Below are 23,174 nucleotides of genomic sequence, written 5' to 3'. Positions count from 1 at the left end.
ATAGGAGCCCTCAACAAATACGCTGAATTTGTTGGTACAGAAATAAATCTCATGGGAACATATTTTTAGGAATCTGCCATGGTTCTAAAATCCTAGGTCTATGTGTTTGCTTTGTAGGCCTGCTGTAATACATTATCATAACGTTCACAACTTAAAACACTTACTGATTGAAGTTCTATAGAGCAGGGGTCTGGGTGAGCTTAGCTGGTTTCTCTGCTCAGACTTGTTAATACTAAGGTTTCAGCTGGAAGCTGAATGAGAATCGTCTTGCAAGTTTATTTAAGTGGTTAGCAGAATCCTCTTCCCTTTGGCTAAGGCTCCATTTCCTTGTGGGCTGTGGTGGGGGGGGCACTGACTGCTTTGACAGAGGTCACCTGCATTTCTTCTCAGACGTCCTTCTTTATCTTCAGAGCAACAACCATGCCTCGGGCAGTTCATGTCTCTCTGGCTTTCCCTTCTGCCCTTCTCTTCTGCTACCAGCTAGAGGAAAGTTTACTGCTTTTAAGGGATCCTCTGATTACATTAGATCCACCCAGATAATCTCCTATTTTTTGTGACAAAATACTGAAACTATATCATTAAATACCTATGTGTGTGTATGTGTATGGGTGTACATGCACGTGTATACATGTGTGTTGGTACTAGCTCTTGAATTCAAGACAACATGCTCTCACTTAGCTTTTTTTGCTCAAAACTGATGCTTTTTACTTGAGCCACACATCTACTTCTAGCTTTTTGGTGGTTTATTGAAGATAAGTATCCCACTGCCCAGGCTGGCTTTGAACCATGATCCTCAAGCCTCAGCCTTCTGAGTAGCTAGGACTACAGGCTTGAGTCACTAGCACCATTAAATCGTTTTGAAGTGTATAGTTCAATGGTATAGGCTTTTTCTATATTGTTAGGTAACCATCATCACCATTTGTTTCCAGAACTTTTGTTTCCAGAACTTTCTCATCTTCCTTCCCCCAATGTGAAACTCAGTAGTCTTTAAACAAGAATTCCTATTCCCCATTCCCTAGTGTGCCTGGCAACTACTGTTCTACTTTTAAGCCTTGTCAATTACACTATTCTATATAGCTCATATAGGTGGAATCATATCATAACTATTGGTTTTATGACTGGCTTCTTTTACCTAGTATAATATTTTAAAAGCTTATTCATGTTGTATGTAGCATGTGTCAGAATTTCCTTCTGTTTAAGGTTGAATGATATTCCACTGTATCTCCTTTTTATAAGGTCAGCTGGACTATAAAACATAACAGCTGTGAGAGAGATAGCTTATTACATTTACAGGTTCCAGAAATTAGGACATGGAATCCTGGGGTGATTCTTGGAAATTCTCTGCCTACAGTAGCCTCCAATGTAGGGATTCTGGTCTGGGCTGAGCAAAGAATTTCAGAGTGGGTCATAGTCAGACGATGCATTGGACAGGTGTGGGGAATGGGTATGGGAAATAGCCTGAGTAGTCCAAGAGGGAAAGGCTACTAAACTGTACCATGTATTTACCTTGACCCAGATGCTGACGGTGAGTTTCCAATGCAGTATTTCATATTCTGAAACATATGCATCTGACAGATGATCCAACCAAGGTGTGGAAACTTAGCCAAGATCTCACAATCAGTAAGAGTAAACATTTATTTGACACCAAAGTCTGTGCTATAGATGGAATCATTACAAATGAGATTGCTCTTGAGATGGCTCCTGTTCATGCCTCTCACTAACCTCACCCACCTGTACTAGAACAGAATTTGCAACTGCTTGCAGCACAGTTGATGGTGAATAGGATGAATGAAATATTGTGTCCCACCCAAATTCATATGTTAAAGCTCTAACCCTAACGTGACTCTATTCAAAGACAGAGATTGTGAGGAGGTGATGATAAAAGTAAGTGCGTTTATAGAGGTGGGGCCCTGATTGGATAGGATTGTTGCATACCAGAGCAATCTTTCTTACTACCATGTCAGGATGTATTGAGAGGATAGCCTGCAAGCCAGGAACAGAATCAGCCAACACATACATCACGGACTTTCACATTCCCCCAGAAGTGTGAGAAAAGAAATCACTCTTGTTTAAAGCTATGCAATCTGTGGTATTTTGTTGTGGCAGTCCTAGCTGACTATTACAGCCACCATGACACACAGCAGCCAAAACTGAGATGGAAAGAAAGCTTCCAGCCCACTTATGCAATTCTACTCTGTCTTTTCCCTTTCTGGCATTCACTAAGAGCCAGGCTGGGTGTCCTGCTGGCCCAGATCATGGTGCCTACAAGAAAAGGAGAAAGTGCCAGGGTCTGAGGCTCGGGCTGGCTCAATACAACTGCCTGTGAACTGGGTAGAGCTGCTGGAGCAGCTGGGACTCTGGATGCAAGGCCACCTCCCCAACTGAGGCCAAGAAAGTTGCAAAAGGAATTAGCTCCAGCTGAAACTCTGCAGCAAGAAGCAGGGCAAGTGCATAGTGCCATCAATGTGCAATTCATTTGAGATTGTGAACAGCATATTTGGGATGTGACAGCAGACTGCAGGGTCAAGCAGCCAATAGAGCTGGGTTAGTTTGGAGGCAGTTCAAAACTCTGAAACTGAAAAGTCAGTTTTTTGGTGTGGAGGGAAACCATGAGCATCTGTTTCAACTCTGAGACTGGCTCCTCTCTCCTAATGTGGCTGCTTTCTTTTGTCCCAAATATGGCCCCCAGAAGCAAAGTTCTCAGTTGCTAAATGAGTTGCATAGCCTTTAGGGTTATGCATTAGTTGTCTATTGCTAAGGTAGTAAATTGCCATAAATGTAATGGCTCAAAACAATGCAAATTTATTAGCTCATGGTTTTCATACATCAGGAGTCACAGCACAGTTTAGCTGAGTCCTCTGCTCAGAGTCATTTCCCTGGGCTTCAAGTCATCTGGCTTGAGATTTTCCCCCCAAGCTCATTGGTTGTTGGCAGAATTCATTTGCCTGTGGTTTTAGAATCTAAGCCCCCATATTTTTCCTGGGTATTGGCCAGGGATTACTCTCCACTGTTCAAGGCCAACCTGAGATCATTACCACACTATCCCATCCTTAAACAGTTACAGAATGATTGTTTCTGCAAAGTCAAAAGGAGAGCATCAGTTGGATGCAGTGTTGCATACCTGTAATCCTAGCTATTCTAGAAGTGGAGGCAAGAAGGACTGGAATTTGAAGCCAGTCAAGGCAAAAGTAATGTAGATCTTCTTTTTAAAAGACAAACCCCTCTGTACAGTATGTTCACAAAAAATTAAAATTTAAATTAAAATAAAAGACAAAATACAAAACAAAAGGGCTGGGGTTGTGATCTTCAAGTGGTTGTCTAGCATATTCTAGACTAGACCCTGGGTTCCATTTCCAATATTGAAGAGAGAAGGAAGAAAGGAAGGAAGGAAGGAAGGAAGGAAGGAAGGAAGGAAGGAAGGAAGGAAGGAAGGAAGGAAGGAATTTTAAAATAATTAGAATCACAGGTAATTGTAAAAGTAGTACTAAGATCCTATGAATTCTTCATTTCAGGTTCCCCAGTAGCTGCACCTTGTATATCTATAACATTTTTTTGTCAGTTGCGGGCCTGGGCACTGACCTTGAGCTCTTTTGCTCAAGGCTAACACTCTGAGTCACAGTTCCACTTCCAGTTTTCTGGTACTTAATTGGAGATAAGAATCTCACAGACTTTTCTGCCAGGGCTGGCTTTCAACTGTGATCCACAGATCTCAGTGCCCTGAGTAGCTAGGTTTCCAGGTGTGAGTCACCAGCACCTGACTCCTATATCAAATTTTGAAGATGGTGCTGTTTTCTGGCTTTGGAAATTTCCCTGGTACTATTTTGTTGTGCTCACAACTACCTCTGCCACCCTACCTTCCCTAACTTCTGCCCACTACTCACCTACTTCATCATTGTGTCATTTTGAGAATGTTCTATAACATGTACTATGTAACCTTTTGAGATTGGCTTTTTCATTTTTTAAAATATTATTTTTGTGAAAATACCATGCAGAGGGGTTACAATTACATGGGCAAGGTAATGAGTACATTTCTTATCAAGCATTGATGCCTCCTCCTTTGTTTTCCCTTACCGTCCCTTCCCATCTCCCCCCCTCATCCCCTCCCTTCCCTCCCACTCCCCCCCCACCCCGCCAAAGTTGTATAGTTTGTTTTTCGACATAATGACTTGCTTATCTCTTTGTTGCAATGCATCCACCCTATTCAAACGATTTTTTCCCTTATGCTCCCGAAATTATACCAACATCAAATACAGTGAAAACATCAAATACAGTGAAAACAGGGGTTATACCATGGGGGAGGGACATACAAAGCAACAAAGAAATCATTTTATAAATATTTAGAAACAATCACAAGAAAGAAAAAAACATTTGAATACTTATCTTGGGGTTATTTCACCTAACATCAACTTATCTGACCTTTTCTGCTTGTCTCAGACATATACTAGTTACTGCAAATAAGGGAAACCATGAGGCCTATGTTTCTTTGGGCCTGGCTTACTTCACTTAATATAATTTTTTCCAAGTCTTTCCATTTCCTAACAAATGGGGCAATGTCATTCTTTCTGATGGAGGCATAGAATTCCATTGTGTATATATACCACATTTTCTTGATCCATTCATCTACTGAGGGTCATCTGGGTTGGTTCCATATCTTAGCTATGGTAAATAATGCTGCAATAAACATAGTCGTGCTGGTAGCCTTAGTGTGGCCTGTTTGTGAACATTTGGGTAAATGCCCAAAAGTGGGATTGCTGGGTCATAGGGGAGCTCTATATGGAGTCTTTTGAGGAACCTCCATACTACTTTCCAAAGTGGTTGAACAAGTTTACACTCCCACCAACAATGCAGTAAGGTCCCCTTTTGTCCACATCCCCTCCAGCATCTGTTGTTATTAGATTTCTTGATTATACCCATTCTAACAGGGGTGAGGCTGTATCTCAATTTTGATTTGATTTGCATTTCTTTTATGGCCAGGGAGGTTGAGCATTTCTTCATGTGTCTATTGGCCATCCTTCTTTCCTCTTCAGAGAAGTTTCTCTTTAAATCTTTAGCCTACTTATTTATTGGGCAGTTGTTTCTTTGAGGATTTAGACTCCTCCAAGCTTTTTTGTATATCAATAGTTCATTCCTTTTCTGTGCTATGTCATGTTCCATAGAAGGAATATGGCAGTTGACTTAACTATTCATCTAGTGAGAGACATTTTGGTTGTTTTTAATTATGGCTATTACAAATGTAATTGCTATGAACAATCATGTGCCGATTTGGATGCCAGCATAGGTTTCCATTTCTGTGACATAAATGTTTAAGAATGTGTTTGCTGGGTGTTAAGGTAACACCTTTGGTCGTCTCCAGAGTAGCTGTTCTGTGTCTATTCCCAAGAAGCATGATGTCCATCACATCCTCACCAGCATTTGGTGTTGTAACTATTTTTTCACCCTTTTAGATGGTGTGTGCGTGTGTGTGTGTGTGCGCGGTGCACATGCTTATCCTGGGGCTTGAATTCAGGGCCTGGGCACTATCGCTGGATATGTTTTGCTCAATGTTAGCGGTCTACCAGGAGCCACAGTTCCACTTATGGATTTTTGGTAGTTAATTTGAAAAGGGTCCTAGAGACTTTCTTGCCTAGGCTGGCTTTGAACCATGAACCTCAGATCTCAGCCTCTTTAGTAGCTAGGAATACTGGCATGAGCCACTGGCACCTAGTTCATCTCTATTTTTATTGGTTATTTATAGGATAAGGCTCATTTCCTGTCAGGGTGAGAGCCTGAGCCATGTTCCTTATATTTTAGGCTTCTTGTTGTCAGTAGATTCACAACCATGAGCCACTGTAACTATCTGTGGAGGTGAAGCCTTGAAGACTTTTCTGCTAGATGTGGCCTTGAACCATAATCCTCCTGTTTTCAGCTAGAATTATAGGCGTGAGCCATCAGTGCACCTGCCTTGCAAATCTATTCTCTATACTTTATCAAAGTCAGTGTTCTGTCAGCTAGTAAAGATGAGATGTCTCTTAGTTGTGACTTCTTTGAGCCCTGACATTCCTCCTGTCCTGAACTCCTCTCTGAGATTCTAAAACATCTTTTCTGCCTGAAAGGATCCTTCTTGTGGAAGAGAATGCCCAAGCAGAGCATTGCAGCCAGTGGCTCTAACAGCTTCTCAGAATCTGCTACAATCAGGCTCTTCTTGGACACAGACTTTCTGTATAACCTAGTCCCTCCCCTACCTCTGGCAGCACATTACTTGGAAATGTTGGCTGTACCCCTAGCACCATTGTGACTGTTTCCATACGAATTCTATCTGGGACTGTGTATAATCTCTTCTTCCAGCTGAGATGAGCATTGTCTATCCTCCTCTGTCCATCACTGTTCTCCACTTTGTCTTCATGTTCACGAGATTTCTCCATTCCAATTCCTATAGCCACAGTAAATGATTACTTTCTTTCATTGTTTTTGTTTTCTTTTTGTTTGTTTTTATTTTTATTTTGTGCTGGCACTGGGACTTACATGCTGGGTTTTCTACCACTTGAGCCACACCTCCACTTCCAGCTTTTTGTTGACTAAATGGACATGTGTCTCACAGACTTTTCTGACTGATCTGGGTTTGAATCATGATCCTCAGATCACAGCCTCCTAAGTAACTAGGATTACATGCATGAGCCAACAGCACATGGCATAGTGTAATTTCTATACATAAGTGGATGATTCTACCCAGATTTTTTGTTCATTGTTTTTCCATCTCCAATCACTCAGAAAAGTTTTTTTAAATTACCAATGCTTAGGACCAGCTCAAACTGACTGAATCCTTTTCTCTGTGGTAATGATCTGATTGCAGGTTTTTAAAGTCCCCACATAATTCTTATGTGCCAAGAGTATCATAAAGAATTATAAGATTTTCACTGCTACCTCATCAAAAGCTAAGGTTGGGGTCTACTGTTGTGGTTTCACAGATTCATAGATCCTGGATACTAGCAACTCTAAAAAGCATTTGTAGACCTCTTTCACACTATATAAAACTGGTTTAAACCAAATTGTCAACTTTGAATAATCCATAAGGAAACTTACCTTCCCAGCTCTTCTGCCACGACTTTCTAGAGAAAAATTGAATGCCATTCAGATGGGTGCTGCTACAAATCTGTTGTTTCTAATTTTAGTTATTTTCTAAATACTGGTGACCCTTTGACTTCTATTTAACTCTCTCCCAGGTCCCTTAGCAGCTAGACTAAACCTTTGCCTCTTCTTAAAAAATAGAGGCCATAGGATGTGAACTCCCTTCTCACAATGACAGGCTTGTTTGCATCTCCTATTGTCCTTTTGCTCTTCTTCTGAACAAGAGTAATTATTCTTTCTATGGTCTGAGTCCTACCAACTTCTCTTTCTTTATTAAATCTTCAACTTCTGCCAGCTTCTTTCCCCTGAAAACACACACACACACACACACACACACACACACACACACACACACACACATGCTTGCACACAGAGAACATATGCACATGTCTCCCATCTAAAGTTTCTCCATTGAGCTTGCATTTCCCTTCAGCTATGCAAGCAACTTTCTCTATCTCCTCAGCTTCTCATTATCAATCAACCAATCAACAGCTCCCAGGATATTCCATTATTCCTCTAACCATACCAACACTGTTCAGGGCAGTCTGTACGGATATTTCCATATCTTTCTTTGATAGAATGCTACACTTCCTTTGCAAACCATCACTGCCCTTTCAAAACCAGCCCTGGTTTCCATGATTTTCCTCTATCATACCTCACTTTCTACCTCCTTGACTGGTTGCTTCAAAGACTTCATTGCTGAAAAGAGGCAGGCAAATATGACAGTCCTCTCCTTTCGTCTCTACCTTCCCCCTAGATGGCCTCAAAAGTAAGAATTCCTCAAACTCTCAGTCCAGCTACATGTTTCAAACCAATGTCCTTTTCTTTCAGAATCTTCTGTGTTTGTTGTCTTTATTAGTAGCATCATTTTCTACTCTGTCTCTCACAATAGAAACTAATACTGAGTTATCCTAGCCTGCCCTCCTTCCCTGAACCTTCACATCCAATTAGTCAAGTCCAATCAGTTATTTTCCTACTCCTAATGTGTCTCCTTCTCTCCATTGTTCCTGCTTTTTTCTCTCATACCTAGTCTTCAGTTCTCTTTCTTCATGATTCCTCACAGCCAGTGTCCAGAGTGTATATAGTAGATATTCTGTGAAGTTTTGTTCAAATGCTCTCAAGAGTGACATACAAAGCCTGTTCCTGTTTCTGATCTCATTTCTCCCTTCTCTTGCAATTTAGATCCTAACCCCTGAGTACAAGAGAAGATCTTGAAGGAGGTCTTCTGCTTCCAGGTTGTGTGTTTCTTTACAGACCACATGGTTCCCTTCACCTTCATTTTATGAAAGTCTTAAAAAGAAACTTTGAACTGGGTGTGATAGCTCACATCTGTAATCCTGGCTACTTGGATGGCTAAGAGCTAGAGAATTACAGTTCAAAGTCAGCTGAGGAAAAAAGTTCATGGAGACGCTATCTCAAGAAATAAAAGTCTCGATGCAATGGTGCATGCATACCATCTTAGTGGGAAGTATAAGTAGGAGGATCACAGTGCAGGTCCACCTCAGCTTAAATGCAAGAATGTAGTTGAAAAATAATGTAAACAAAATGGACTGGGGGCATGTCTCAGGTGATACACTTTCTGCCTAGCAGGCACAAGGCCTCGAGTACAAACTCCAATACAGAGAGGAGGAGTGGAGAGGGGAGAGGAGAGAGGGAGAAAGGAAGGAAGCAGCGAAAGAGGAAGGGGGAGGGATGTTGAGGGCAGGATGATGAAGGAAGAAAGGAAGGAAAGGAGGGGAAGAAGGAAGAAATGGAAAGAAGGAAAAAAAGAGAAAGAGAGAGAAGGAGAACAAATTTCTGCTTTGGAACATTTTCACATAGTCCCAACCAGACTTAGGAGAGATCATATGACCTCCTTTTCTCTTTTCCCATGACAGAATCCCATAATGTTAGACCCATGACAGATGGAAGGAGCTGGATTCTGTGGAGGCTGACTGTACAGGAAGATTCATACTATAGCTACGTTTGCTAATTTATTCATTTACTCAGCAGGCATTTTCTTGGTGTCACACCTTGAGGGTATGATGGTGGCTCCACACCCTTGCATTGATGGGCAGTGACAGATACTTCTGGCATGTTATGAAGTAGAAGAAGATGGGCCTGTGGAGCAGGACCTGTGTGGAGATGGGCCAGTGGTTTCCATATGCAGTGACAATGGCAAGGAGCTATACCAGGACATGTGTTGGGCCACTGAAGTCAAGGTGATGGTGAACAGAGAGGGAATTCTGAGCCTGCCAAAGCATTACTCCCATAGTCCCTTGCTCCTTGCTCTAGCCCTGCCTTTGGGAACTAATTAACCTACCTCTCTGAAGATCTAGTAGGTGGCCAATCCCACTTTTCTGGCTCTTCCCAAGATGGCTGACAGCATAAATTTCTTTGGGAAAATGATTTTATGTGGAAATTGTCCAGGATGCCCTTCATTCTGATTCCCCTTAACACACACACACACACACACACACACACACACACACACACACACACACACACACACACACATCCCTAGCTCTTTTTGTAACTCACTCCAGTGTTCCCAAAGGAGTCTCTTTTATCCAGAATCCTACAACTTTGACAGTATTTGAAACAAAAAACACTTTACATGCCAGACAATTGCTGCCAACACACACAGTTGCTGGAAGAAGGCTGTCCCCTCACACAGCTGCTAGCCTATGAGGGTGAAGCAGGTGGTTGCGACCCTGAATGTCCCATTCCAAGACCCTCTGCCTTCTCTCCACGGGTCTACTGGGCTGGCCTCTTCTAGACTCTTCCTCACCTACCCCCTTTTGAGGGCAAGGCTGTACCAGACCAAGAAGACACTGCCCCAGGGGCTCATAATCTGAGCGAGACAGTCCAATTATCTACAATTTATGGAGCTCAGTTGGAGTGAGTTCAGAAACGAGCAACCTGAACAATTAAGGGACCAGAGGGCTTGGCTTCTGGGGCAAGATAAAAGGCAGGTCTCCAACAGCAGTAGTGGTTTCAGCAGGGAGTGGGGACCAAGGGGGAGAGCCTGTTGAGGAGGATGTCTGCCAGCAAGGGAGTGTCAATGGGGCAAACACCTTCAAGGGAAGGAGTGAGCGAGCAGAAACAAGGCCTGAGATGTCTACCCCCAGGAAGTGCTCACAGGAGGCACACAGCCTCTGGGAGTCAAGCCATGTTGAGCAAGTAGGAAATTTCAGTTTTCCTGGCCCAGGCCCTGGCTTGAGGGAGTCCCAGGAAGCCTCAGAGAGAAGATGCCAACCAGGTGGTGCCTCTGATAGAAGGAAGCCTGGATGTGGGGCCGAGTGAAAGTTTAGGCTCCATGACATATTTATGTGCTGATGAAAAATGGTGTCTTCACTGGCACTTCAGAGTACACTGGGACAGTCACTCCAGTTCTGCAAAGACCCTGCTGGGAAGAAGTCCTTCACCCAACTTAGCTCTTCCTTGAAACTTGGTGTTAATACTTTGGGTGTCTACAGGTTGGGAAAAGTCCCTGATTAAAGGCCAGGCTCTACTTCTGTCAGCTTGAGTGACTTTGAGTAAGAGTTCTTTTCTGTGGATCTGTTTTCTCATTCATCAAACAAGGGGATGTTGGGTGTTTTGGTGTGTGTGTGTGTGTGTGTGTGCGCGCGCACATGTGTGCACACACACAGACACACATGCAATCACACATGTACACATGCATGTGCATGGGTACACTGGTCCCTGGACTTGAACTCAAGATCTGGGCATTGTCTTTGTGCTTTTTCACTCAGGGCAAGCACTCTACCACTTGAGCAACAACTCCACTTCTGGCTTGTTGATGGTGAATTGGAGAAAGGAGTCTTATAAGAGTCTCATGGACTTTCTTGCTCTGCTAGTCTGGCTGTCTTTGAATCACAATCCTCAGATCTCAGCCTCCTGAGTAGATAGGATTGCAGGTGTGAGACCAGGGAATGTTTTGGACCATTTGAACTTGTCCCTCTTTACATAAGATTTTACTACACAAAACAGAATTTTTAAAACCCATGCTTTATTAATGGAAATATTTGCTGAGTTGCAATTAACACCACTTACCTTATAAGGCAAATCAGCTGGGTGCCAATGGCTCTTGCCTGTAATCCTAGCTACTCAGGAGGCTGAGATCTAAGGAGCTCAGTTCAATGCCAACCTGGATAGAAAAATCCAAGAGATTCTTATCTCCAATTAACCACCATAAAGCAGGCAGTAAGCAGAACTGTACCTCAAGTGGTAGAACACACCAACGTTGAGTGAAAAAGCAACGGGACAGTGTCCAAGTCCTTAGTCCAAGCCCCCTGTACTAGCATAATAAGCAAATTGAATCAACAGAATCAAAGGACAATTTTGGCCAAACAGTGGTTGAAAGCTAGAGCTGTAGTTCTTGCTCGGTGAGCTCGGCTAGCATGTGCCACAACTGCTGAGTTCCCAAAGTCTTCCATGAAGTCTGAGGCACCATAGAACTCCGGGCAGAAGCTACTTTGTCTCAATTTCTCCAATTTAGATTTTTTTCCAGAATCTAGTATGGGTGTACCTGAAGGATAGTCACTGTATCATTTTAGCTTGTGTCCACTGGGCCCTGGGGCCTTTTATACCAGTCCTGGGAGTTTTCAGAGTAGGTTTGTCTTCAAGTTTGTTGAATAGAAATGAGGAACTTTGTTCAGGAGAAGGATCTGTGCCTTGGTTAGAAGAGTGCCCTACCCAGGTGCATGGCTTCTGCCTGCTTCATATTTCACTCCCCACATTACTGGGAGAAGCAGTTTCAGAGAAAAAGGGCTTAAGATCTGGTGTTTGGGCATTCTGTCTTGGCCAAAGCTCCTTTCCCTTCCTCTGAAGTCTCCAGAAGGGGGACTGGTAGTTACTGTTGCTAGTCAAGTACATGGTCTATGACAGGAATTTCTGGAGGTTGAATGAAAGCAATCTGACCACAGCAGCAGAGGTGGCCTGGACAGGAAGCAGAAAAGCAAACCTGACTGAAGTGCACTTGCATGTGGAAGGCTGACAAAGACTATGACCTTACAAATCAAGAGTTTGGGTAGGACACCCAGGTGCTCTTCATGTAGCTCTCCTTGGCTGTCATGTAAGGAATATGAAGTCATATAGTCAAGAAGAAGTATGTGTCCTTCCTTCTCCAGCTGCACAATCATTTCTTCTCATAGTCAGCAAGTTCTACTGCTTTCTTCATATATCTAATCCTGGATATGCTAAACCTGTAAAATATTCATAGATCCTTCCAGAAACATTACATATAGATGAGTAAATGTTATCTCTATGTTTATAGTTCTTATCCCCCTTTCCATAGAAATGAAAGTATGTTGTATACACTGCTGTTCACATTCTTTTTAGTAGTTGTATAGTATTCCATGAAAATTCATATAAGTTATCTTCATTTGATGATACTTGAGGTACTTCAGAGACTTTCAATTATTAATAATATTGCAATAACTGTTATTGTACATACATGTGGATATGTATATCTTACTATTGAATCTATAAGTCAGATTATAAACCCCACTATGAGGCTTCAGGAGACAATGCTCTGGAAGGTCTCATTTTGCCTTCCTTTACAAACGTTTTTGTTGGTTTTCTTGACCTTCAAGCCACTACGGCTAAGTGCCATTGTTGAGACAGTAAGAAGGCAAGCAGAAGTTTGTGACTGGCCTGGTGGGGGTCCCCTGAGATGGACCCACTGGCTAACAACTTCTTCTTGGTGACATATCATGCCCCTTGAGACACTCAAGAAGCCAGAGATGACAGACTAGTTTTAGAAGGCCAGCAGGTAATGAAACCTCTGAAGCTACTTACATGTACAATGATAAATGGCAGCTGACACCTGGCTTCAGTGTCAGGGAGCAAATGGGAATTTAAGGAACAGGGCTGACCAGGAGTCTGCATATCCCATCCAAGAGCATGAGTATACTTCTAGCTGGCCATGATGGCCACTGTTGTCAGATCTTTGTGCAGATTATTTTATGAAGAAATTTGGGCATTATATGAGCTCTTGACTCATATACAACAATAATAAGAGTAAATAAACACCCACAAAGCATTCATCACTGTGTGTCAGGCACTGTTTTAAGAACTAAAGATATAACTTAACATTCATGGTAACCCAATGACATAGAAAGTGTTTTTTTTTTTTTAAGCCTGTATTTTTTTTTTGTCTTTTCTGTTTGGGTGCTGGGTAACAGACCCAGGATATTGCACTTGCTAGGCAAGCAATTTCCACTCAGCTACATCCCAGCCTGAAAGCTGTTGTTTTTAATGTTCATTTTACAGATGAGCACAGAGAGTTTATGTAACTTTCCCAGGCACACAGATCAAGGGATAGAGTAAGGATGCAATCTTGAGTTCTGCATTTTTTTTTGTTGGTCCTGGGGCTTGAACTCATGGTCTAGGCGCTAGCCCTGAGCTTCTTTGTGCTCAAGGCTAGCGCTCTGCTGCTTGAGCCACAGTGCCACTTCTGGCTTTTTCTGAGTTGTTTATTGGAGATAAGACTCTCACGGACTTTCCTGCCTGGGCTGGCTTAGAATCGTGATCTCCAGATCTCAGCCTCCATACTAGCTAGGATTACAGGCGTGAGCTGCCAGCACCAAGCCTGGATTTTACTCTTAGTAACTACACTATGCAACCATTTATTAATGAAATATAGCTCAGATTTAAACACTGAATAGATCAATGCAACCAAGCCAAACCAGTTGGAGACTTTTGCCATAGAAGAGGTCACACATGAGGCTGGCTATCACTGTAAGCATCCTACAGACCTCAACACTGACTCGAGTTCCTTTTCCATCATTTCACCCAGACCAAGTCTGGCTCAGAAACTAGGAAAAGCTCTTCACTTTGCTTCAGTTTATTGTCTGATTTTCAACTGCTCTTGAGAACAAGGTGAGGCTACAGTTGGCTTAAGCTTTGGTCTTCAAGAAGTCAGGATACTGGAGCTCATAAAACTGGAGATTACAAAACTGGAGTTCACAAATCTGGGTGCTGGTCTTGGAACAGAATTCTTAGTTTGAAATTCTGGCTTTTTTCCCATTGTGCTGGACATTGAACCTAAGCCTGGCATTTGCTAGGTAAGCAGCCTAGAGATGTTTATTTAAACAATTTTTACTCATGAGCACTTTGTCCCCAAGCTGAAGAAATACACTTTATGCCTTCTCTAGAGCAAGGGAGTACATTCCTGCTTACTCCTTTACCTAGTTTCTTATTTACTGTCCCCAGGATTGCCCTCAGTTACCATCTCCAGCTACATCCCCTGCCATTGCTTTTTGTGTGATAAGGTCTAGCTATGTATCCCAGACTGGCCTTGAACACTCAATACTCCTGTCTTGGCCTACAGAGTCCTAGGATGATAGGCACATGCCACCATACCTAGCTAATTCTGGCTGCCTTCTCTGTGGTCTGTTTGAGGTGGGTGGATCTTTTGGCGTCTCTCAAGTTTTTTCACTTGCAAACCCAAACTAGTGATCTCTATTGCACAGGTGTATTGTGAGGCTCAGCAGGACCCTGTGTATATCTGTGCAGCACACATTGAAGAGGATATTCTTAGCAGTAAGGCTCATTTGGGGACAGGAAGCTGTCATTTCCCAGGCAAAGCTACCTTGAGGTGGAGCCAAGATGAGCTGTCATCACACCTTCCTCAAAGCTGTATGTTTGATTCCAATCGGTTTCATTCACCAGGTCACTTACAGGGCCATGAATGGACTATATCTGACCCTGGGCATTGAGTCCTGTGATCCAAAAGGCCTTGCCATCTTGAAATTCACTACAAATGCTTTGTTTCTGGATAAATCTGCCAAGTTTCTTGTTCACTTTTATGCTTTCCTGCTAATTTGGAGGTTTGCATGCTGGCCTCAACAATGCAGTGTATATGTGTGTGTGTGTGTGTGTGTGTGTGTGTGTGTGTGTGTGTGTGTGTGTGTGTGTGTGCGTGCGTGCAAAAAACCTGTATGTGTAATATATAGTCTTTATAAAACTTTTCCTCATGAAAAACTACCTATGGTTTTAGAATCTGTAAATATTAAGCTTTAAGAAAAACAAAGGAACCAACTGGTGAAACCTGGTCATGCATGTCATCAACTGCTTTGTGACAAAATGGTGTGTGCTTGTTAAGACTAAGCCTCCTGTACTATCAAGAAGGTCAGAAAGGACAAGGCAGAGGGGAAGACTGGACAGGAAGGTGGCAGGAGGACAGATTCAGGGACAGGGAATAGGAGAGTAAGGGATAGGATAAGCAGTGGTGGGCTCCTGTGGTTTAGAAAAGACACTCATATATTCCCCACATCTCTCAAATGTGAGGATTAGGTGCTCTGTAGTGATGACTGAACAAATAGATGCCTCTTCTGCTCAGGACAACCCACCAGGAGGTAGGCCTTTGACTCTGGATGTGAGTCAAAGGGTGCTAGCCAAAATGGTGAGGTAAGAGTGTGGGAGAGCCTTGAACGCTAAAATTTGCTTCCCTCCCCCCTCCCACTCCCCAAGCACCAGGAGGCATTGCCCAGGCAGAAAGCCAGATAAGTGCTCCTGTTCCTGCTCTGGGAGCTCCTGGCCTTGTGCCAGGCTGTCTGGGCTGCAAGGGCAGGAGGCAAGGGCCACAACAGCAGCAGTGGTGGAGGCATCAATTTAGGATGTAAGACATATAAACAAGGAGGGGGGAGGGGGATATCTGGGCCATAAGCTGGGAGACTGGAAGGGGCCAGAGGGCATCCCAGGTGATGGCTTCCGGCTCTACAGCCCCGGAGGAAAGCCAAGCTGTTAACCCAAACGGTGAATTGGTCCCTTAATGGCTCTGTTTCCTTGGCACCAAAAGGCTACCAGTGCATCCTAAGCCCCTTCGTTAGAGCCTGGCTGGACGGGGCGGGGAGGCCTACAACCTGTGGTCCTAGTGCAGCGGGAGCCCAGTTGCGTACCCAGAGAGGCTGAGGAGAGAGGGGCTAGAAAGAGAGGGCATTGCTGCTCCCCATGCACCCTGCTACTGGCCAGCCTTTGGCTTGAGAGAGGCGAAGGGGAGCAGGCCAGGGCGGCCGAGCTGCTGGTACACTGCGGGCGAGAATGGGCCTAGACGTCGGGGAAGCGCGCGAAGTGCCAGAAGGCGTCCCTGGGGAAGAGTCCGCTCCGCAGGCGCCCACAGACCCTTGTGTCAGGCCGGGTTAGTCTGCGGCTCCTCCGCCTCACTGGCGCCTCCAACACGGGTAGGAGGGCCCACAGCGCCACCCAGCGGCCGGTGTCGAGGACTGGCAGTCAAGTCTCTTCTGTGACCCCAAAAGGACAGGGGAGCTGGGTGGAAAGTGAACTCCTGAGAGAAAGTGAATATGAAGGAGACCTTCAACTGGTTGGTGGTCTCTGAGGCCAGGCCTCCTATTGACTTCACCCACTAATTTGTGTGGCACGTGCTACTACACGAATCTTAATATGTAATAAATATATCAGCTCATAATATTCCTCTAGAACTCAACAATCTTCATGGCTCCCAGTGAGTCATGACATAAAAGCTCAGATTCCTTGGGCTAACATTCTATGTTTTCATCTCAATCTTGGTTCATCTCTTCATATCCATTCTACACATCCTGTACCACTGACTCCTGTCCAAATGAACCAACCACTTCTATAGCCATTCCCTCACTGAACACTGACTAAGACACTGGAGAGACAGTGAACTTGACACATAAGGTCTTCATCAGATTGGAGCTAACATTAAAAGGGAGAGATGCATGCAACAAACAAGAAAATCAATGCAAAAGCAAGATGATTGCCGGGCTCCAGTGGCTCACGCCTATAATCCTAGCTAATCAGGAGGCTGAGATCTGAGGATCTTGGTTCAAAGCCAGCCCGGGCAGGAAAGTCTGTAAGACTCTTATCTCCAATAAAACACCAGAAAACCAGAAGTATCGCTGTAGCTCAAGTGGTAGAGCACTAGCCTTGAGCTGAAGAGCTGAGGGACAATGCCCAGGCCCAGAGTTCAAGCCTCATGACTGACAAAAAAAAAAAAAGCAAGATCATTGTGAGTACAACTGCTAGACAGTATAAAAAGCAGGTGGTGCACTAGAGTACCTGAGTACTCTTCCTTCTTTTAGGAAGAGGAAAAGAAATCAGGCAGAGTAGCTGAGGAAAATAAAGGAAGTAGTGTACTGGGTGAGAGGGGCAAGGAAAGAAATTTACAGGCTGTGCACATGGGCCTTGTGGGCCATAGGAATTTAGATTTCATTCTGATTCAGGTACAATACTATATGAGAGGGTGTTGGTAGGGGAAAGACTTTATGGTCTGGTTTTGCAGTTTTAAAAGATTGCTCTAAACCAGTCACGAGTGACTCATGACTATAACCCTAGCTACAAATGAGGCTGAGATCTGAAAATTGTGGTTCAAAGCCAGGCTCAGTAAGGAACGTGTATTACATGCTCATCACCAATTAATCAGAAAAACCAGAAGTGGAGCTGTGTCCCAAGTGATAGAGTACGAGCCTTGAGTTTTTGGAAAAGCTAAGCAACAAGGCCCAGGACTTGAGTTCCAGCCATTGATCTCCATCTTCCAAGTCCACCCCCCCCCCACCTGTAGTGGGGCTTGAACTCTGGGTCTGGGTGCTGTCCCTGAGCTCTTCACCTGAAGACAAGTGCTCTACCACTTGAGCCACAGTGCCACTTCTGGTTTTCTGGCAGTTAATTGGAGATAAGAGTCTCACCGACTTCCTTGTCTGGAATGGCTTTGAACCATGATCCTCAGATCTCAACCTCCTGAGTAGCTAGGATTACAGGTGTGAGTCACCGGTGCCTGGCCCAGTTCATCTCTTGATACCCACTCTACACATCCTATGACACTGTCTCCTGCCCAGATGAACCAACCACTTCTATAGCCAGTTGCTCAGTGGACATTCACTAAGACATTGGAGAGAAAATGAACTTGACAAAGTTTCATCTGCTTGGTGCTAACATACCAGCACACAAGTACATACATACATACATACATACATACATACATACATACATACATACATATTTCTGTAAGTACAGTATAAGGCTGGAAGTGAGGAGACCACTTGGGATGCTATTGCTGGGCCCAGGAGTTGATGACTGTCTGGACTATGTGGCCATAATGTACAAATTCTCAGATTTGGGGGGGAGGATTGGGTGGGGGATGGGGGGAGGCTGGGAAGGGATGGGAAGGGGAAACAAAGGAGGAGGCTACAATGCTTGACAAGAAATGTACTCATTATCTTGCCCATGCAATTGTAACCCCTCTGTACAGTATTTTCACAATAAAAAATTTAAAAAAATTCTCAGATTCTCGATTCTCCAAGTATTTTGAGTGATCTTGTTTCAGTGTTTTCTCCCAGTCCAACCTCGAGTTTCTTGAGGGTAGGTGCCACGTCTGAGTGATCTGGATTTGCATCTTAAACCCGTAGACAATCCCATAGGCATTCATTGTTCAATGAGTACATTGTACGACCTGCCATGGTGAATGTGATAGACCATAATGGCAGCAGAGTAGAAACCTGAGCCTAGATCAGTTCTTGGACTTCCTTCTAGTTGTTCTCACGGGATTTTCCCTTTTCCTTTTACCCTTTTCCCTTTTTTATCCCCCATTGTCTTTTAAAAGAACCTGAAATGTTTGGAAGGAAAAAAATCAGGAGTTTAGTAGTTGCTTTCTGAGTTATCAACTGAGCTCAATGCCTTTGCATACTTCATTTGAGTAAACATCTTCAATCTTCCTAACAATAATCCTAGCCATTCATTTTAGAGATAATCCCCAAAGAAAATGGACTTCACAAAGCTGGGCAAAAAGGCAAAGTTGTGGTCTAGAACATAGCTCAAGTGTCCAGCATGCATAAGGCTCAGAGTTCAAATTCTAGTACCATCAAGAAAGGTTAACTTGTCATAAAAAAATGTTCACTTTTGTTGTTTCTTTTTGAATTCATAATATTTGATGTATATCCCATAAAACTAGGAAAATTGAGGGGAAAGGTTGGGTTGGGAGGGATGAGGAGAATGATAAAAGGGGTGATATCAATCAAGATGCATTGTACTTATAAACTGATTTGTTGAACAATAAACTCTTTGTACAACTACTTAAAGATCATGAAAATAGAATTTTTAGAGCTGGGCAACAGTGGCTTAAGACTGTAATACTAGCTACTTAGGAGGCTGAGATCTGAGGATTATGATTCAAAGCCAGTCCAGGCAGGAAAACCCATGAGACTCTTATCTCCAGTAAGCTATCCCAAGAAAGTCAGAAATGGAGGTATGACTGAAGTGGTAGAGCACTAGCTTTGAGCCAAAAATCTCAGGGACGGTGTTCTCCCTCCCCCTCCCTCTTTCTTTCTCTGTCTCTCTCTCTCTATATATATGTAGTATATATAGTATATGTAATTTTTAAGATAATGTTTTCATAACATAAAAACCCTCACTTTTTGTTGTTGTGTTGTAACCCAGGGCTTCACACATGCTAGGCAAGTGCTTCGCCACTGAGCTTTGTTACCAGCGCAAATATTTACCTCTTTAGTCCTACATATGCTCCGCCCTCCTCCCCTTTAACACCTGAATTTTGCTTATCTACATCCATTATACTAAGGTCATTTTTAGTCTCGTGTAATTGGTAGTATTATACACTGCAAATAAATCTCAGAGTGAAACTTTAGGTCTTGAAAAAGATTCAAGATGTTATGAAGTCAATGAAAGTGATGTTGAAGACCATTTTAATGTTATATAAAGTCCTTGATAAATGAGAGTTTGGCAGAGATGGACCAGTTACCACTGGCAGAAGAGAAAATTGACCTGGGTAATGACAGGATCAAGGCTTCAAAGAGAATGATTCAACTCTCAAAGGCTTACAAGAGGTCCTCGGGATAATTGAAGCAGCTCTCTAATTTTGGAAAAAATAAAACAAAAACTCTGGTTATGACTGTGTTGCAAAAGTCAATATTCTGCTCTTGTGCATTTTGGTCAGGAAAATTACATTATCTTCTCCTGTTTGATTCATCCCTTATTCATTCTAAGAGTTAGTGCACGTTGGCAATTATTTACACATTGTCTAAATGACACTATTTTTTTTTCACATTTCCAGTTTTATGTTTCAAGGTAAAGTCCTAATAAAGTCCTAGTTTCCCCCATTCTCCTATGAAATATTAGGCCCCATTTCAAGTGGCTTCATGGTAAGTGGCCATTTCTAGTACCACTTATTCTGAAATCACAAGGACCTTGTGTAGCTGCAAGCCTTTCTCTTCACCTGGCGATTGCCAAGCCTGACTGCACATTAGAGCCACTTGTGGCATTAACCAGTACTGAGGCTGGGACTCTCATTCAAACTTAATTCAGTCATACTCTGCTGGTGGGGATCCAGCTGAAACTCTCCAGGTGACTCTGATACATAGCCAGGTCTGTGAGCCACTGAAGTGCTCACTTCTCTTTCATGCTGAGCTGGAAGAGATGGAGGCTAGCAGCAGTTGAAATGACTTGAATGAAGGAAGGCTGTTGGGGTTTGGGCCTCACTAGAGCAAGGAGCTCAAAGAAGTAGCTGTAGGGTAATATGATGCTAGCTTTGTACAGAGGTCAAAAGCATGACACAGGCTCTCATAGGCAGCAATTTGCTTGCCACAGCCATTGTACTCTCAACACTGTAGATATATACCTTCTACTTTTGTGAGACTTAGAGAAAGTCCTTAGATCCCTCAGCTCTCTCCACTATACCCAAGTCCAGGAGAGTCTGGCTTATTTCTCTTGGAAATAGAGAGAACAAAATAGTACTGCTATAGTGAACACATCATGGTGGCCCAATGCTAAAGGTTATGTGATCTATGTCCTGCTGCACTGCCAGCACTCATCCCAGTGTTTGACATATCATAATTGCTCAATAGCTACATTTTTGAATAAATGAACACAGTAGTATATAAGAAGTCTTATGATCAAAGTATAGAGGGAAAAAAGATTGTTTACAGTTTGTGAGGAGGGAGAATGTAGAGGTGTTCATTGTAGAGTTGGTATTTGAGCTGGCCTTTTGAAACCTATCTAAGCCATGGACAGGCAGCAATGGAGAGAAAACATTCCATGCAGAAGAAACAACATGAGCCAAGGGTGAGAGGGGAGTAAGCACAGGGTGTCTTCAGAGAACAAGCAGCTGGGAGATGGGCTGAGACCTGAGTCCAGGAGTGCTATGGTGGAAGATGATACTGGTAAGATAAGACCAGAAACAAAGAGCCTTGAGTGTTATACTTAGAACATTCCACTTGGTTCTCCAGGCAGTGTGAAACCATCTGATTTTGTGTGTGTGTGTGTGTGTGTGTGTGTGTGTGTGTGTGTGTGTGTGTGAGAGAGAGAGAGAGAGAGAGAGAGAGAGAGAGAGAGAGAGAGAGAGAGAGAGAGAGAGTGAGAGAGAAGTGTAACACATTTGCTTTAGGAAGATTAGCTATGTTCTTTAGGAAACTCAACCATGGCAGCAGTTCTTTTACAAAGTACCTATTGACTGCCTGCAAAGTGCCTGGCACAATGCTAGGTGGAGTATGGCTGGGAGCAAGATTAATTGGTCAAGAGGTTAACGTTGCACCATAGTTAGGCTATTGTTGTAGTCCAGACAAAAGCTATTGAAAGCCTGAAGCAGCTTAGTGGGAGGCAGAGTGGAGAGGAACAGGAAGAATCTAATACATATTACAGAGGGAGAATGATAGAATTTGGTGACCGCTTAAGGTGGGGGTGACGGAAGGAGAAGACTGAATGACTAATGACGATGATCATTATTGGCATTTGAGCCGTTCCTTTGTGCCAGCTGTCGTGCTAAGTGCTTATGGACATCATCTACTTCTCACAATAACCCCTTTGATAGATGAGCACACCCAGGCTTGGCCAGTCACAGAAGGAGGAGCTTGTGGTATTAGAATATGAATCAGAGTCTAGCTATAGGAATCATATTCTAACCTTCATGCTCTGCTGCTTTTGGAGGGAAGAGGGAGGAACTTAGGTGTTTTTTGTTTTGGGCAAAGTAAGTCAGCAGCTCAGAGCAAGCACTCTCCTTTTAAAACATTTATTTATTTGTTTGTTTGTTTATTTACCTGATAATAGGACTTGAACTCAAGGTCTGGACATTGTCTCTTAGCTTTTTTGCTCAAGTTTGGTGCACTACTACTTGATCCACAGCTTCACTTCTGGTTCTTTTTTGGTAACACTCTTGGGGCTTGAACTCAGGGCCTGGGTGCTGTCCCAGAACTTTTCTGCTTAGGCCTACAGCTTTACCACTTGCGCCACAGCTCCACTTCTGCCCTTTTGTTGGTTAATTGGAGACAAAAGTCTCGTGGCTTTTCCTAATCAAGTGGTTTTGAATCAGGATCCTCAGATCTCAGCCTCCTGAGTAGCTAGGATTACAGACATGAGATACTGGTGCCTTGCTCCTGCTTCTGATCTTTTGCTGGCTAATTATATATGAGTTTCATGTACTTCCCTGCCTGGGCTGCTTTGAAATCATGATCCTTATATCTCAGCCTCCTGAGTAGTTAGAATTATAGGCATGAGTCCACCAGCACTCACCTTTGAACTTTATTTTTATTCTACTGGTGTTTGGACTCAGTGTCTTGTGCTTGCTAGTCAGGTGTTCTACCAGTTGAGCCACAGATACCTTAGTTATCCTTTCTCCCATTTTGTGGTAAGTATAGTGGCACAAGACCCTTTTAGCAGCCCCTACCCCAGTTCTTCCTGAGTATCCGTTACTTCTGTGGTGGGAGATGAGCTTGTTGCAGTAGTGTGGAGGTGGACAAGACTAGAACCAGAGGACATGACAAATGTGGAGAAGTGGGAGTCTCCAGGTCAGGTGGGACCTGCTGATCTTGTTCAGCCCACACTGAGGTAGATTGATTGGTCAGTTGCTTTTCAGACTTGAGCCATCACTTAGGACTTAAGGAGCTTCATGTGGAAATCCTGAGTCCTGCTTCACTTGAAGAATGAAAATTTGGCAATAATGGGCCCACATTCCCACTCTTAGGGCCAAGCTTCTTTTTTAACATGTACCCTTCAGACTCAATCACTCCTGGTTGAGTCTGCACTTTTTCCCAGCCCAGCACACTTCTCTCCTTAATTATCTGCCTGCTCTCTGGTGGTGGTTGGCTTTGTGACTCATATGT

The sequence above is a fragment of the Dipodomys merriami genome, unplaced genomic scaffold, assembly GCF_024711535.1.
Source record: "Dipodomys merriami isolate MVZ:Mamm:240054 unplaced genomic scaffold, mDipMer1.0.p SCAF_3, whole genome shotgun sequence".
Taxonomy (NCBI): Eukaryota; Metazoa; Chordata; class Mammalia; order Rodentia; family Heteromyidae; genus Dipodomys; species Dipodomys merriami.
Note: the sequence above shows the minus strand (reverse complement) of the source record.